The sequence below is a fragment of the Pinus tabuliformis genome, chromosome 9 (assembly GCF_031772625.1).
Source record: "Pinus tabuliformis cultivar Carrire ecotype Pingquan chromosome 9, CPIR1, whole genome shotgun sequence".
NCBI lineage: Eukaryota > Viridiplantae > Streptophyta > Pinopsida > Pinales > Pinaceae > Pinus > Pinus tabuliformis.
Genome location: NC_142307.1, coordinates 1,856,348,415 through 1,856,363,740, shown reverse-complemented (window position 1 = coordinate 1,856,363,740; position 15,326 = coordinate 1,856,348,415). Strand labels below are relative to the sequence as shown.

Genomic DNA, 15,326 nt, shown 5'->3' with positions numbered 1-15,326 from the left:
TAAAAATATGTATATTTTCTAATATTTAATCATAAATTCACTTGTAATACAAAAATGAATAAAATGGAAAATAAGAAGGTGAAACCCAAATGTATGTATGAAAATGATATGATAAAAGGTTAATAGGATGATGAAATGTAAGGAATAGTGAAGAAAAAGGTGGATGAAAATATGACATTTCTCAGTCCCAACATCCTCCCCAACTGAACTTGTTGCATGTCCTCATGCAACCATGCATGGGTCTCTTTAAGAACATTTGGCATCTTGAACTTTGGCTTTACATGATGATGTCTGTAATAATGAATGTTTCCAGGATATGTGAAAGACATGAGTAACAATTTACATTTTCTTATGGTTGGTTCTTGTGTGACAACCATGAATACAAAGAATGTTGGTTCTTGTGTTAACAACATTCATTTCATTTTCTGTTCTCTTTTCTTCAATAATAATGTAAACACTCACTGGAAATCATAATGTGCATAAGAAAGCCCTTTTGTAATATTAATGAAGCATGCCAATATTGCGTATGAAGCAAAGTGCAACAAAGTATCACTGGAAAATAAATGTTGGTGAATGGTAAATGAAGTGATAGTGGTGAAGAAATGGAATCATGGAAGTGAATATGTAGTGAATATAGTGATAATGGTGAAGAAATGGAATCATGGAAGTGAATATGTAGTGAATATAGTTCTCCCCCCCCCCCAACTGAATTGGTTGCATGTCCTCATGCAACTTGACATGGCTCATGAAAGGAAATGTAGCATGGTGAGGGAATTTTCCAAAATATTCAAGTTAGCATATAAGGAATTGCATGATTAAAGATTAGAAAACAACATACCTCTACTTACCCAAGAATGATGAATTATGCAATAGGAATGTAACTGTTGCTGCTGCTGGATCAGGAAAATGTGACTGATGTTGTTGTAACTAGATCCTGGGAAATGAAGGAATCTAAACTGTTGATGCTGAATCATGGAAAAGATAAACACTGAAAGTGGAACTGTGGTACTCTCATAGATCAGAATTCATGCTATTGTAACTGCTGAGGGAGTCGTGAAAAAGTGTATAGTCTTCACCCGCTACAAACCCGATGGTACAATTCTAAACATGCGAATGAATGTGTCGATGTCGAGCATGAATAGAAATCATTGGATTACCGGCCATTGATGTATGTCGTTAACCAATGCGAGGCAACTCACCATTGATGTCAATGAGTGCCAAGGTACCTGAGTACATCTTGCGAAGTGCGAATGGATGTGTTGAGGTTGAGCCACTTGCAAGATCTGAAGATCAAGGGACATTGATGTATTCCCATGATCGTCAGCGAGAGGACTTGCCATTAAGGCATGCAAGCTTCTAGGTACTCAAAAGGAACTCTAGTCTATTTCCCAGATAAGGTGTTGATGTCGATGGGGCAAGACTTGTTGAAAGGTGGGCCTTAAGGAATCCCACATCAGTCAACGCGAGTTTCTACAAAAAGATTTGGTAAGACTATAAAGGGAAAGAACTCACGGACAAGCAGTGTGGATCAGCATGGCTAGGAAATCAAGGCAATATAATCATGGAAAGGGAATGAGTTTTATTCATAAGGCAAACTAGAAGGCAAAAATAAACTGAAAAGGATAAAGGGATGTATGCGATTCAGAAAAATAGGCATGCATGAAGTCGTGAAAGATAAGGAAATGAAAGATGGCTGCAACATAGGGATGATTTAGGCACTTGGAAGGAAAAAGGTGAGTAGTCATGACGCAAAAGGATCTTTGTATAGTGGAAAATGTCATGATATGTGCAGTGAAGAATTAGTTCCTTCAAGCGTCCAATGATGCATGTTTCATTGTGATTTCGAAAAATCACTTTTGCATTAGATTTTCTTCACTCTGAAAAACTTAGCACCATTCCTGCATAAAAATTGTCACCTTTGTGTGCCATCTCCATCAATCATTCCTGTATGAAGTGACTCAAAAACAAATTAGCTCATTTTCAAGAATTTATGAAATGTCCATTATTTTTCGAAGTTACTCTAATTGTGGATGAAAAGGGTGTCATATTGTAATGTTGAGCTTTCTGCATAAGCTTCTCATATAACACCAATCTCATTTCACTTGTTAGTATATGCATCCTAACTTTTGCCTGCAAATTCACTTAAAATAAATGACAAAATCCAATATACTTTTATTTCCCCCTAACTAAAATTATTGCATGTCCTCATGCAATTTACTCATTGATTGTGCAATACTTTTTCAAAATGTTTTTATTGATTTGTAGGAAAATTGATTGAAAACATTTGAAAAGGCTTTTATATTTCTTAGGGAACAAGTATTATGAATGAATGAGGGCAATTTTATTTATTTATTTATTTATTTATTTTTATTTTTTTATTAATTAATAAATAACAAATTAAAAAAAAAACAAAAGTTATCGATTTTTTTTTTATTATTATTAAAAACAAAACTATTTTAGATATACACATAAAACCAGAATTTTCAGAGCAAGGAGATCGTATTTTCCAATGAAGCGTAACGGAATTAGCAAGCGCCCCTAGAGAAGTCGGCGCAGGCCGTTTCTGAGAGCATTGGTAGAGTATTTGACATCAGATTCATACATGTATGGCCCTTTGCAAGACCCGCTGTGACAACCCAAAGATCTTCTCCACCAGGATCATTTTGGCGAACAAAAAGAACCAGTGTTGTTGTCTCATCTGTTAAAGTTCACAAGTCCATAAAACCATCATCTAATTATCAATCAACTGAGACTACTGATCCTCAATATGATAGTGCTCATGAATTGAACTTTCTGGATGTTCCTATAGAATTAGCTGAGAAGTTGAAACACACAATTGATGGTGATCATGAATTGAACTTCCGGGATGTTCCTATAGAATCAGCAGCTGAGAAAGTGAAACATACAATTGAGCGTTCTGCTTCTTCATTGAAAATGGATCACATCTGTGAACCTGACACAACAACAACTGTGAGGAAAAGCTTTTCAAAAATAAGAAAAAGGCTTATAAAGAGAAGAATGTTGAACAATCATCTTCAATGAGGGTCTAGAATATCAGTGCAGATGCCAAATTGACCAAGTAGAAGGGGTGATACAGGGGCTGACAAAGATGCCAGTGTGACATGGAGGACTTTTTTTCTTGGAAACATTTATTGAAGTGAGCATCATCATGCACCTCGGATATGCCCCTTCCAGAAACAAGTATTGTTATGTTTTTTTGTTTTTCAGTTTGTATACAAAGGAAGGAAACTTTGTGCATGAGTTTGGTTTCTAGGGATACTCTCATACAAAATGGGGCCCTACTTTACTACTTTGTAATTAAGTAATTAAGTTTTGTATTTATTGCAACTCCAACTTTTGAGATTTCAAACTGCATTAACCCTATATTTACAAAAACAAAAATGGTTAGTTTAATTTTTTTTTTTTTTTTTATAATCAATGAAAAACTAAAATTTCGAAAGAAACTAAACTTTCTCTAGGCTTAATTTTTTTTTTTTTAACAAATAGACACAATGATTTGCATATTGAAAGATGTTTTTGATGAAGCATATTGAAAAACATTTATTTATTCTTGAAATTAGTCGTCTAAATCATCCCTATTTTCTGATCCTCGCGATCGCACTAAGCGCGGAGGAGAGCATACTTATTCTAGGTAAAAGAAAAACTGAAAATGAAAGCAAAAACTAAAAATGAAAGCCTACCTACCCTATACTAATTAGAAACAAAATTAGTTACGTGTAATTAAACTTCCAATGAAGCCATTCACGTAGCAGTAACAACAATATATCGAGAAGAATTTTTTTAAATGATGGATGAAAATATTCGACAGTGAATGAGTCTAGTTGCTGTAACTGCAAATCAACTAAAAAATAAAAAGATAAATCTAATCTAGTACTTACCTGGAACCATTGTTCGATAAAGCTTTGATAGGCACAGTTTCTCTCACTTAGATCATGTTGTAACTCCTGTTCTTCTTCTCCGATCGGCTGTTCTTCTTCCTCGAATTCCTGTTCGAATGATTGTTCACCATCAGATATGCAGGATTCTTCAGATGTTGAATCTTCATTTGTTTCTTGGGGAGTAGTTGAACTTTCAATTCTTGTCAAGATCTCCTTTTCTAGGGAAGAGGAGATTCTGACTTCTGCAAGGATCTGAATGAGTAGTTCCAAGCTGACACTCATTATAAAATCATGTTGAAAGAGATTCTAAAAACAAAGTGCTAATAATTGTATGAGTTTTTAATCCTTTTACAAGGTTTTAGTTCACAAAAACTCTTCCAAATCAGCACACTAAAAATTGAATTAAAAACAAAAGGACCACAGAAATAATCTTGAATTCAATACTCAATTAAACCCTCTTACAAGGACTGGAGTAATCGAATGCTTCAATTACAACCATGAACCATGAATTCATCAAACACTCTTAACAGTTGCGAAAATCAAACACACCTACAAAAATTGAAATTCACACTTGCATAAATGTAAACACACCCTACATGCCCTGATCCATAAGAGGTCGAGCCCGTTACGGTATCTCGAATGCGATGCGTAGGCTGTTCCCCACGTCTTACCGCCTTAACACCTCGAAGTTAGGAACATGTCTAAACACACTTGTAGAAAAATCAAACTAAACTTCAGTCCATCATGCCTCCCCAGCAACGGTGCCAAAATGTTGGGTGAAACTATGTTCGTTTAATTCTGTTGTAGTACTTACCCAACTATTTAATTTGTCAATCTGAGGTTCGTAAACTTACGAGGCACATGCACTATATATGTAGGACCAAAGTGGAACTAATCTAATCTAAATTACTGAAATCAAATTAATCTAGAAAAGCATTGAAACACTAACTAGGAAAGCAGGAAAGCAATACAACATGTGAAGAGTTTGAATGACAAACAACATTCTCCATTATTCATTATTATCAAAATGAAGAGAGAGCACTCTCTTATATACATGAGGAAGATAACCATCTCATAATTACATATCCAATATTCTCTCAAGAACTCTCAACTAATTTCCCATTATTACAAGATATGATCCCACAAATATCTCAAGCATTTTTAACTACTTTCCCATTATTACAAAATATGATCCCTTTGAATCCTCCATAAATCTCTCACATATCTTGGATAAGACACGCCAACCAAATCCTCCATGATTTTCTCCTTAGGAATTGGATAAGATATGCCAACCAAATCCTCTATGATTTTCTCCTTAGGAATTGGATAAGATATGCCAACCAAATCCTCCATGATTTTCTCCTTAGGAATAGGCTTGTATAATTATCTCCTTAATATGGTGGAGGAGATATTAATTCTTCACATATTTCCTACACATCACAAAACTCACATATTCTTGAGATATATATAAAAATATGTATAATTTCTGATATTTAATCATAAATTCACTTGTAATACAAAAATGAATAAAATGGAAAATAAGAAGGTGAAACCCAAATGTATGTATGAAAATGATATGATAAAAGGTTAATGGGATAATGAAATGTAAGGAATAGTGAAGAAAAAGGTGGATGAAAATATGACATTTCTGAGTCCCAACAATGATTGTGCTGCATTGAGCTCCAAAGCTGAGATGGTGCAGAGCCAAGATGTTGGCAAGCTATGGCATAGAAGATTGGGCCACTTTCACCATGGAGCTCTAAAGATCATGCAGAAGATTTCTACCAGATTACCCAAGGGAAAAATAGAGCAGACGAATACATGCAAAGGTTGTACCTTGGGTAAGTATGCGAAATCTTCCTTTCTGGATCGAGACAGTAGAGCTGGAGCAATCTTGGAGCGAGTTCACTTAGATGTTTGTGGACCATTCTCTACAAGCTCCACTACTAAACAAAGGTACTATGTTATTTTTATTGATGATTTTTCTCATAGATGTTGGATCTACTTTATGCAAAAGAAGGATCAGACCTTCTTGAGGTTTTGTGAGTTTAAAGTCTTGGCAGAGAAAGAATCTAGAAAGAAAATAAAATCCTTGCATAGCGACAATGGTGGAGAGTATGTCTCCCAGCAGTTTAAGGACTTCTGCGCTGCAGAAGGAATTAAACGGGAGTTGACGACACCCCATAATCCATAGTAGAATGGGGTGGCCGAAAGGAAGAACAGATCAATTGTGGGAGCAACTCGAGCGATGTTGCATGACCAAAGCCTACCACTGCATTTGTGGGATAAGGCATGTAATACAGCAGTATACTTGCAGAACAGAAGCCTGCAATGTATACTAGGAATGAAGACAGCTATGGAGGCATTTTTCGGGAAGCGACTAGATGTGAGTTACTTCTGAATCTTTAGATCATCGATATACTGCCATGTGACCAAAGATGCTTGGAAGAAGATAGATACAACAGCTGAGTTGGGAATACTTGTGGGGTACACAGATACACCCCACAACTATTGGGTGTACCTGCCTACCATTCAGAGGACAGTGGTACGCAAGGATCTAAAGTTCGACAAGCAAAAAGCCATGTGAGTATCACTTGAGGGGGAGCTCAAGTTGCATGCAGATGAGGAACTTTCAGTTCCTAAGGAGGAGGAGCCTCAGATTGATGTGGAGCAGCCGCATGCAGAGGATCTGGGAGTGGAGACATCCACTCATGCTGAGACTTCCAGAGATGGAAAAAAACACTCAAGAGAAGCTGACAAGTTGATGCTAGATGCGCGGGAGAATGTGGGATAGCCATCTTCTCAGCACAGATAGAGGAGGTCGCTCGAGCGGTACACTGGTTACATGGCCCTGGTTGGGGAGTGTGTAGATTCTGAGCCTTCTTCATTCGAGGAGGCAGTGCAACAACCAGTCTAGGTTGATGCAATGGTGGAGGAGTACAACTCCATCATGCAGAACTGTGTTTGGGATGTTGTCCCAAGACCTCAGGACAAGTCAGTGGTGAGTTCTAGATGGCTTTACAAGGTAAAGTAGGCAGCTGATGGCAGTGTTGAGAAACATAAGGCAAGGTTTTTTGCCCATGGTTTCTCACAGGTCGAGGGGATTGACTACGATGAGACCTTTGCTCCTATAGCAAGGTACTCATCTATCATATCGATGTTGCCACTATCAGCTCAGATGGGTTGGAAGATCCATCAGATGGATGTGAAGACAACATTACTCAATGGGAAGACTGAGGAGGATGTGTACATTGATCAACCAAAAGATTTTGAGACCTTCGATCGTGAGTCGCATGTGTGCCGACTCAAGAAGGCTCTGTATGGGTTGAAGCAAGCACCCTCTGCTTGGTACACTAGGATCGACAGCTATTTCACCGGGCCGGGCTTCACCAAGAGTGAAGCAAATGCAAACCTTTACCACATCATGGTAGAAGGTAAGCCATTGATCATTGTTCTTTATGTCGATGATCTGATTTTGACAGGTGATGATCAACTAATCTAGTCTTGCAAGGAGGACCTTGCAAGAGAGTTCGAAATGAAAGACATGGGTCTTATGCACTACTTTCTAGGCATGGAAGTGTGGCAGAGAGATGGAGAAGTTTTTGTCTCAAGGAAAGTATGCCAATGATATCCTTAGGCGATTCCATATGGAGAAGTGCAAACCCATGCAAACTCCTCTAGCTGGGAACTGGAGGAAGGAGGATGCTACTTCAGGTAAGGTAGTAGCTGCCACTGTTTATCGGCAGCAAGTGGGTTCACTTATGTATCTGGTGAACACACAACTCGACTTATGCTTTGCAGTGAACCAGCTGAGTCAAGCTATGGTTTAGCTTACCAAGCTGTTTTGGAAGGCAGCGAAGCATGTGCTAAGATACCTCATAGGCACATATTAGTTTGGATTGTGGTACGGATGGATAAAAGGACTGAAGCTTCAGGGCTTCACAGATGCAAATTGGGCAAGGGGTCCATCAGACCAAAAGAGCACTTCTGGAGGAATCTTCAACATTGGTTCAGCTGCAATTTCCTAATACAGCAAGAAACAGAGGTCAGTTGCACTTAGCTCAGCAGAGGCTGAATACATGGCTTCTAATCAAGTTGCATGTGAGGTCATTTGGATGTAGAAGATTCTAGTGGGATTTTTTGGTCAGAGGATGGATCCTACAATGATATACTGCGATAATCAAAGTTGTATCAAACTCTCTAAGAATCCAGTTTTTCATGATAGGTCTAAGCACATAGATATCCGGTATCACCATCTTTGAGACTGTGTGGTCACGAGGATCATGTTATTGCTTTTCATTTCGACCGAGGGACAGGATGCAAATATTTTGACAAATGCATTGACAAAATGCAAGTTCAAGTTCCATAGAGACGGGATTGGGGTTACTGATAATCCCTTTCTTGTTGAGAGGGAGTGTTGAAAATAGCAACAAGAAATGCTAAAAATAGAATTGCTAAAAATAACACTGCTATAAATAGCATTTCAGTATACCTTCCTATTTTAGTTATTCCTTAAACAAAAATAGAGAAGTAAAATTTGAATTTGATCATAGAAACTATTTGTAAAATAATTAGTTAATTCACCATGAGTTAATTAGTTGTAGGAAATCAAACATGAAGTCTATGTGAAGACATGCAACAATTTCTCCATTGATTGAGGAGTTTATCCCTTGATTAAAGGAGATCGGGATGAGTTGTACTTTGAGTTGTAATTAGTTAGCTCAGTTAACTGAGTTAAGTCCAATTAGATTAGTTCAAATAGTTTGTTGAACTAATTGTGAGTTCAGTTAGTTAATGCATGCATGCATGTAACTGTTGCACTTCAGATAACTGAATATTCTCTCATAAATAACTCATGCATGTCAGTTCAGTTAGAGACCCAGTTGAGATTAGGTGATGGGACAGTGTACTATCAGTTGCAGGAATATTCCTTGGAGGATATCTCTTGCATGTAGAAGGAATTCATTCCTTAGAGATTGTGCAGTTACTTCTTCAATTTAGTGAGTGTGTGATGAGACCAATTCACACAGGTGGCATCACTGGACCCCAAGGAAAATTGCGCAAAGAAATAGAAGGCTTGGAGGGCTGGAGGAAGACATATGTTGTGTTTATTCAGTCTGTGAGCTGTATTGTTCGATTGCAGAGAGAGCAAGATAGCTTGTGAGCTAATTCTTTTTGTAATCTGAACATATTTCCACTTGTATGATATTACAGAGATCGGGGTTTTAGGCTAAGGCTTTTCCCAGAGTATTCTTCTGTGTTAATGTGTGATTTCCTTCTCATTCTCAATTATATGTGTTCTATTGATCTTGCTCATATTCGATTAAGCTTCTGCAAAGTTTGTTGTAGAAGTAGATCTTGAATTTTTCTTTAGTATATTGCATAATCTATTGATCTACGGTAGGAAATTCTACAACAAATAAATAAAGGAGAGTAGATTTTCAATAACTGACTCTGAAAGCACGAAAAGTACAAGATTAATGTCAGGATTGTCACGGGATTTTTTTGTGAGCCCATCATACAGTCAGGAGGTCGAACATTCGTGCACTTTTTTGTTTCATGATTCATTTATTCTATTGTGACCTGGAGGAGACCATAGTCGGGTGAACTCATTAGGTCGTGTAGTTTCACAGTCCAGTAATGCTGAGGTCAATCAGTCAGCCTGATTATTTATAATAAAAAATCATGGTCAACTTGAGTTCCTAGTTGTGTGGTTGGAAGGTCGAGTAGTCGGGAGCTTGTCTTTTTTTTACAAAAAAATTCTGGATCCGATAATGTGTGACTTAAGTCTATAGAAAAGAAAAAATATTCTTAAGGATTTTTTTTTATTGATTTTGTGACACACAAATGGAAAAAAAACTTGTTGTAAACATGACAACAAGAATGCAAATTATTCGGTGAATATTTAGATTATAAGTTTCATACCAAATAATTACAGAACAAAGAAATATAGAAGACTGGATTTGCCTCTGTCCAATAGGTTGTGAAAATAGTTTACTGTGTGCACACTGGCAATTATTTTCTTGACTCTCAACTCAGTTATTGATATCATAAGTCTATATGCTATGTGACACTATAAAGTCTTTCTAGAATTTTAGTAACTGATTCTCAAAGCCTATATTTCTTGTCTATTTGTGTTTACATTTATATCTATCAATACATTTATATATAGTTACAATTGTATTCAAAGAAAACACTTGAGAGAGTTGAATACAAGAACATAATGTAGAAAGGAAACATATATGCTCAATCTATTTTAGATCCCTATCATGTAGAAACATATTATAGCTCTTATATGACAAAGATGGTATATCTTTATCGAGACAACAAAATTGAATCTATTCGCAAAATTAGAAACACACTAAATATACAACAAAAGCGAAGTGGACAAGCAATGCACATTGTTTTTTGTTTGTATTTATATTCAGCTTCTAGAGAACAATTTTCATGAACACTAGTCGAGCTAGAGAAATAACACATGTTCTTAAAATACCTATTTTATTGGAACAATAATCTGATAACTATGAGTTCTCTAGTTGGAGTTGTATTCATAGCTAAATACTTGAGACAAATGAATACAAGAACATAGTAATTTACATATAAGTTTTTGACAAAATGTGAAAGTATTTGGCCAACTCATTGTGCTAGCTTTGTGTATAATAACTCTTCTATTGGGACTCTTATGTTGTGCTTCATCTTATAGGCATATTGGTTTTCATGGACATAATGACACACATACATAACAAGAAACAATAGTGCAATGAAAACTAGTGGAATGTATCTTGTTGAGGAAACTTGTACAACAGTGCTCAAAAGAATAGTAACTTTATTGTGCCATATACAATGATAAACATTTTAACAAGAATAGATGAGTCTACTAAATTATAAGCATTAAGAATGTGAACAAGGATCAAGGAATAATTATGACTACAACAATTGATATGCTTGCATCCAATTTACATAAGGGATTGTTGATAGGTTGAAAAAATCCTCTTGCAACAAGTCAGTATGTGCTCGATCAAAGTTCCAATTATTATTTTTTATTCGTTTGATATAGCTACATAGCATCTGTAACAAAGGTCACGTTGGATATCTAAAAATAAAATTAAACTAATATCTATAGTTCAATCCAACCATTAATGACCATGAATATAATATTTTTCAAGATAATCAAAATTTTGTATGTGGAAATTTGGGGCCACTCTTGTTACGTAGCACAATAGATATTCTAGCTTCAACAACTGAAGCAACTGGACCATGAAAATGTGCATACCAATTCTCACTCTGACACTTTGACATATTGTGAGTTGAAACAATCTTAGTTGAACAAGGATTTTAGATCTATGTACAAAATATCAATGACTGTGATGACTGTTTGTTTGATTCTATTTGTACACTTGCACCATGTTTTAAAATGTCTAATATGAAAAAAAACAAATGTACAAGTTTTTTATAATTGTTTCATTTGCAATGAGAGTACTGCTACCAATTTCTTAAAACAACATTTGAATATTAGAAACATTGAACAAGAGAAATGTATCAATGGCTCAAAGGATTATATTGTAAACTTATTACTGTCATATGCATATTGACATATAGAGGAAAAAGGTTTTGCAATACAATGAATTTGTGAACTATTTGATGTTAACATATATATTTTCAATTGATCCAGGTGGATATTGGTGGCCACCCACCTATTCCACTTGGACCCCTACTATTTTTTTTTTCATTTTTTTAGTTTCCTTATTTGTAGCACAATTTACTATTTTTGGCATTTTTTTGGGTCGTGAACTTCTAGAGCTGTTTTGAGACCCTAAACGACGTTTTTTGGAAAACATAGACCAACATGGGTTATTGCCTAATATTGGTCATTCAAAATTTGTAATCCTCGGATATATATTTCTAACGAGCTATTGTGTGCGTCAAATGGAGATCATATGCCAAAGTTACGACCCTAGGAAGTTGATGTACCAGTTTACCCAAACAGGGCCCATAGTTTGGCGCTTCATCTCCTATGGTTAGGTTTTTGGATGTTTAGGGTTTTCCATTATTTTTCAATAATAAATAGTCCTTTGAGCCTCATTGTAACATAGTTCAGAGGCAAGTAGCCGCCACTTCTCTTCTCAGAGATAAGCTACCATCGCCTGAGCTAGTCTTATTTCCATTCTGTTTGTAAGCATATTCCAGTATTTGAGATTAATGAAATGAAGTGTTATTTCTACTGCATATTTGTATTTATGGTTATATCTATAATTTTTTGTGTTCCTGTTTAAATCTGGATCAGTGGTATCAAAGCAGTCTGCTCTTTCTCTATTTTTCTTTGCATGTCCCCAATGAGGTCGAGATATAAAGAGTTAGGACTCGATCTTGTTAAACCTTTACAAGATCAGCCTCACAAACCCTGACGGTCACCCATAGGGGAAGAAAATAAATATGAGGGGGTAGGAGATCCTATCAAAATATTGCTCGAGGAGGCCCTCGAGAAACAAAGGAACGTGATGATGGATAACTTTGCCCAGATCCTTCAACAGTTTTCCGCCGACGGAGCATCCAGCAGCCACTCTGGAGGCTCCACTCCTTTTAAGATACAAGTAAACTTTTACATTCCCATATTTGAGGGCCAAATAGATGCAGACATTGTAGATAAATGGTTAAATCTACTAAAAGGATATTTTTCTATTCATGATTTTTCTAGCCGAGAAAAGATTACTTTTTCTTTTCCCAAAGCTACCCCCTATGTCAAGGACTGGTGGGAAACCTACTATGAGCAGAAGGATGAAAGTACGACCTCACGTTTTTCAGTTGCACCCACTTGGAATTCGTTCCAGGATGCCATCAAGGAGCAGTACTACCCTGTCGGGAGCTATGAGGATAAATACATAAAGTGGACAATACTGCGGCAGGGAAGGGACCAATATGCGCTAGAGTTTACCATTGTTTTTTATACCCTTCACACGAAGTTGGGTATCAAGGATTCTAAGAAACATTTGGTACTCAAGTATTGTGGCTGCCTACACAGGTACATACAGGACAAGATGGAGTTCTTGGACATCTCCTTGCTCAGCAAGGCGTACCGATACGTCGTCAATATTGAGCAAAAATTTAAACATAAGAAACGAGACTTTGGATCTTTGAATCCGAAGAAAGAGAAAGGTGCCCCCAAACCACATAACAAAGGACAAAGCCAAGGCAAGGATGCCTAGGAAAACCCACCAAAGCCACAAGCAAAGAAAAAAATCATGAATCTGAAGAAGGACATGGGAAAGTGGTGTGAGTTCCATAAGAGCTCCACTCACAACAAAAGTGAGTGTCAGGCCAAGCAGTCACTGGTGGCCAAGCTGAAGGCTTCAAAATCAGATGCATGTTCCGACTCTGAGTCGGAACCTGAAAAGGGGAATGACAAAGTGAAGCAGATTATCGATGTGGAACCCAACGCTACCATTTCCACCATGAAGATCCAGAAGGAGGAACTCAAAGATCCAGAGGAGGAGTGCCTCTTCCACTCCCAGATGTGGGTAAAGGGTTCCCCACTACATTTCATTATCGACAATGGGAGCCAAAAGAACCTCATTTCGGAAGAGGTCGTGAAGTGGTTGGGCTTATCGACCACAACACACCCACAACCGTACACTATCGGGTAGCTTCACTAAGGACGGGATCTTTGCGTGAGCCAGCAGTGTCACTTTCCATACAGCATCAAGCCCTTCACGAATGAGGTATTATGTGACATTTCTCCCCTTGATATTTGTGATGTATTATTAGGCCAACCATACTTGTGGAAGAGACATGTTGTGTATGATTCAAGGCCTCACATTGTTATTGTTACTTTGGGAAATAAGTTGTACAGGATATCGGAGGTAGCACCTTCTACCGCCATCTCTTTGGTTACTGCAAAACAATCCAGTAAGCTCATTTCCAGAACTGGGAAATTTGTTTTCTTGGTGATATGCCCTCAGGGAAAGAAGAAGACAATGGCCATGACCTCCAGACAAGGCCCCTCTTCTCGACAAAAATAGATGGACAAGGTCATGGAGGATTACGAGGACACCTTCACCTCCCCCACGGGGGTGCCTCTACACTGTCATGTCAAGCACTCCATCGATCTGACCCCATGTGCATCATTTCCCAATGGTCTAATATATCGTTGCTCCATCATGGAGAATGACAAAATCAAGAAGCAGATTTAGGAGGTGCTACAGAAAGGTCACATGCAGCCAAGTTCATCACCCTGTGGGAGCCTGATCATGTTGGTACAGAAGAAGGAGAGGACTTGGAGACTCTATATTGATTATTGGGTGTTGAACAAGATCAATTTCTGGAATAGGTACCCAATCCCATGGATTGATGACATTCTGGACCAACTCAAGGGGGGGAAATATTTCAGCAAGATTGACTTGAAGTTTGGATATCACCAAGTACCAATCGAACCCTCTGATGTGTGGAAGACTACCTTCAAAGCCAAGGAGGGTCATTTCAAATGGTTGGTTATGCCTTTTAGGTTGAAAAATGCTCCTGCAACCTTCATGAGGCTGATGGATGGCATCTTGCAGCCATTCACCAACTCATTTGTAGTGGTATACTTGGATGACATCCTGATCTTCAGCCAAAGTTAGGAAGAGCACCCCCACCACATCCGAAAGGTTCTCCAAACACTACGGCAACACAAGTTGTGTGCCAATTTGGTGAAATGCACTTTTGGCATGACCCAAGTTCAGTATCAGGGATACATTATTGATGAATGAGGGTGCATGTGGATCCAACCAAGATCCAAGTCATTCGGGATTTGCCAGCCCCAACCACTCTGATAGAGCTCCGCAGCTTTTTGGGTCTTGCTAATTTCTACCGCAGGTTCGTATTGGGATTCTCTCATGTCACTTGGCCCTTGAGTCAAGTCACCAAGGGAGGAGTGAAAGAAAACATATTTTGGTCTGAATCTCAATAGAATGCATTCGCAGAGTTGAAACATCGCCTCTTCTCTGCATGAGTGCTCAATTTACCAGACTTGCAACAACCATTTGAGATCAAAGCAGATGCCTCTGACTATGCTATTAGGGTAGTCCTTAGTCAACAAGGGCATCCAGTGGCATATCACAGTGAGACACGTTCAGACACAGTCCATAAGTATCCCACTTATGATAAAGAGATGTATTCCATTGTGCAGGCTTGCCGACAATGGAAGCATTACATTTTGGGGAAGGAAATGATAATCCACACAGACGGTCACTGACCCCTACAATTCATACAAACACAAGGGAAGTTGTAGAATGATCATCATTAGATGTGGTCCACATACCTCCAACAGTTCCATTTGAATATCAAGTATAAGAAGGGCAACATCAATAATGTTGTAGAGTGCTGCAACCGACCACCGATCATGGTGTTAACCATCGTGCTCAACTCTTGTAGGCACAAGACTTCTTATTTGTG

At 37.8% G+C, this 15,326-nt stretch overlaps 1 pseudogene; it reads left to right on the top strand.

Annotated features, from left to right (window-relative positions):
• Positions 1–2,473: 2,473 nt before the first annotated feature.
• On the top strand, positions 2,474–3,210 carry LOC149156281 (uncharacterized; annotated as a pseudogene).
• The last annotated feature ends 12,116 nt before the right edge of the window (positions 3,211–15,326 follow it).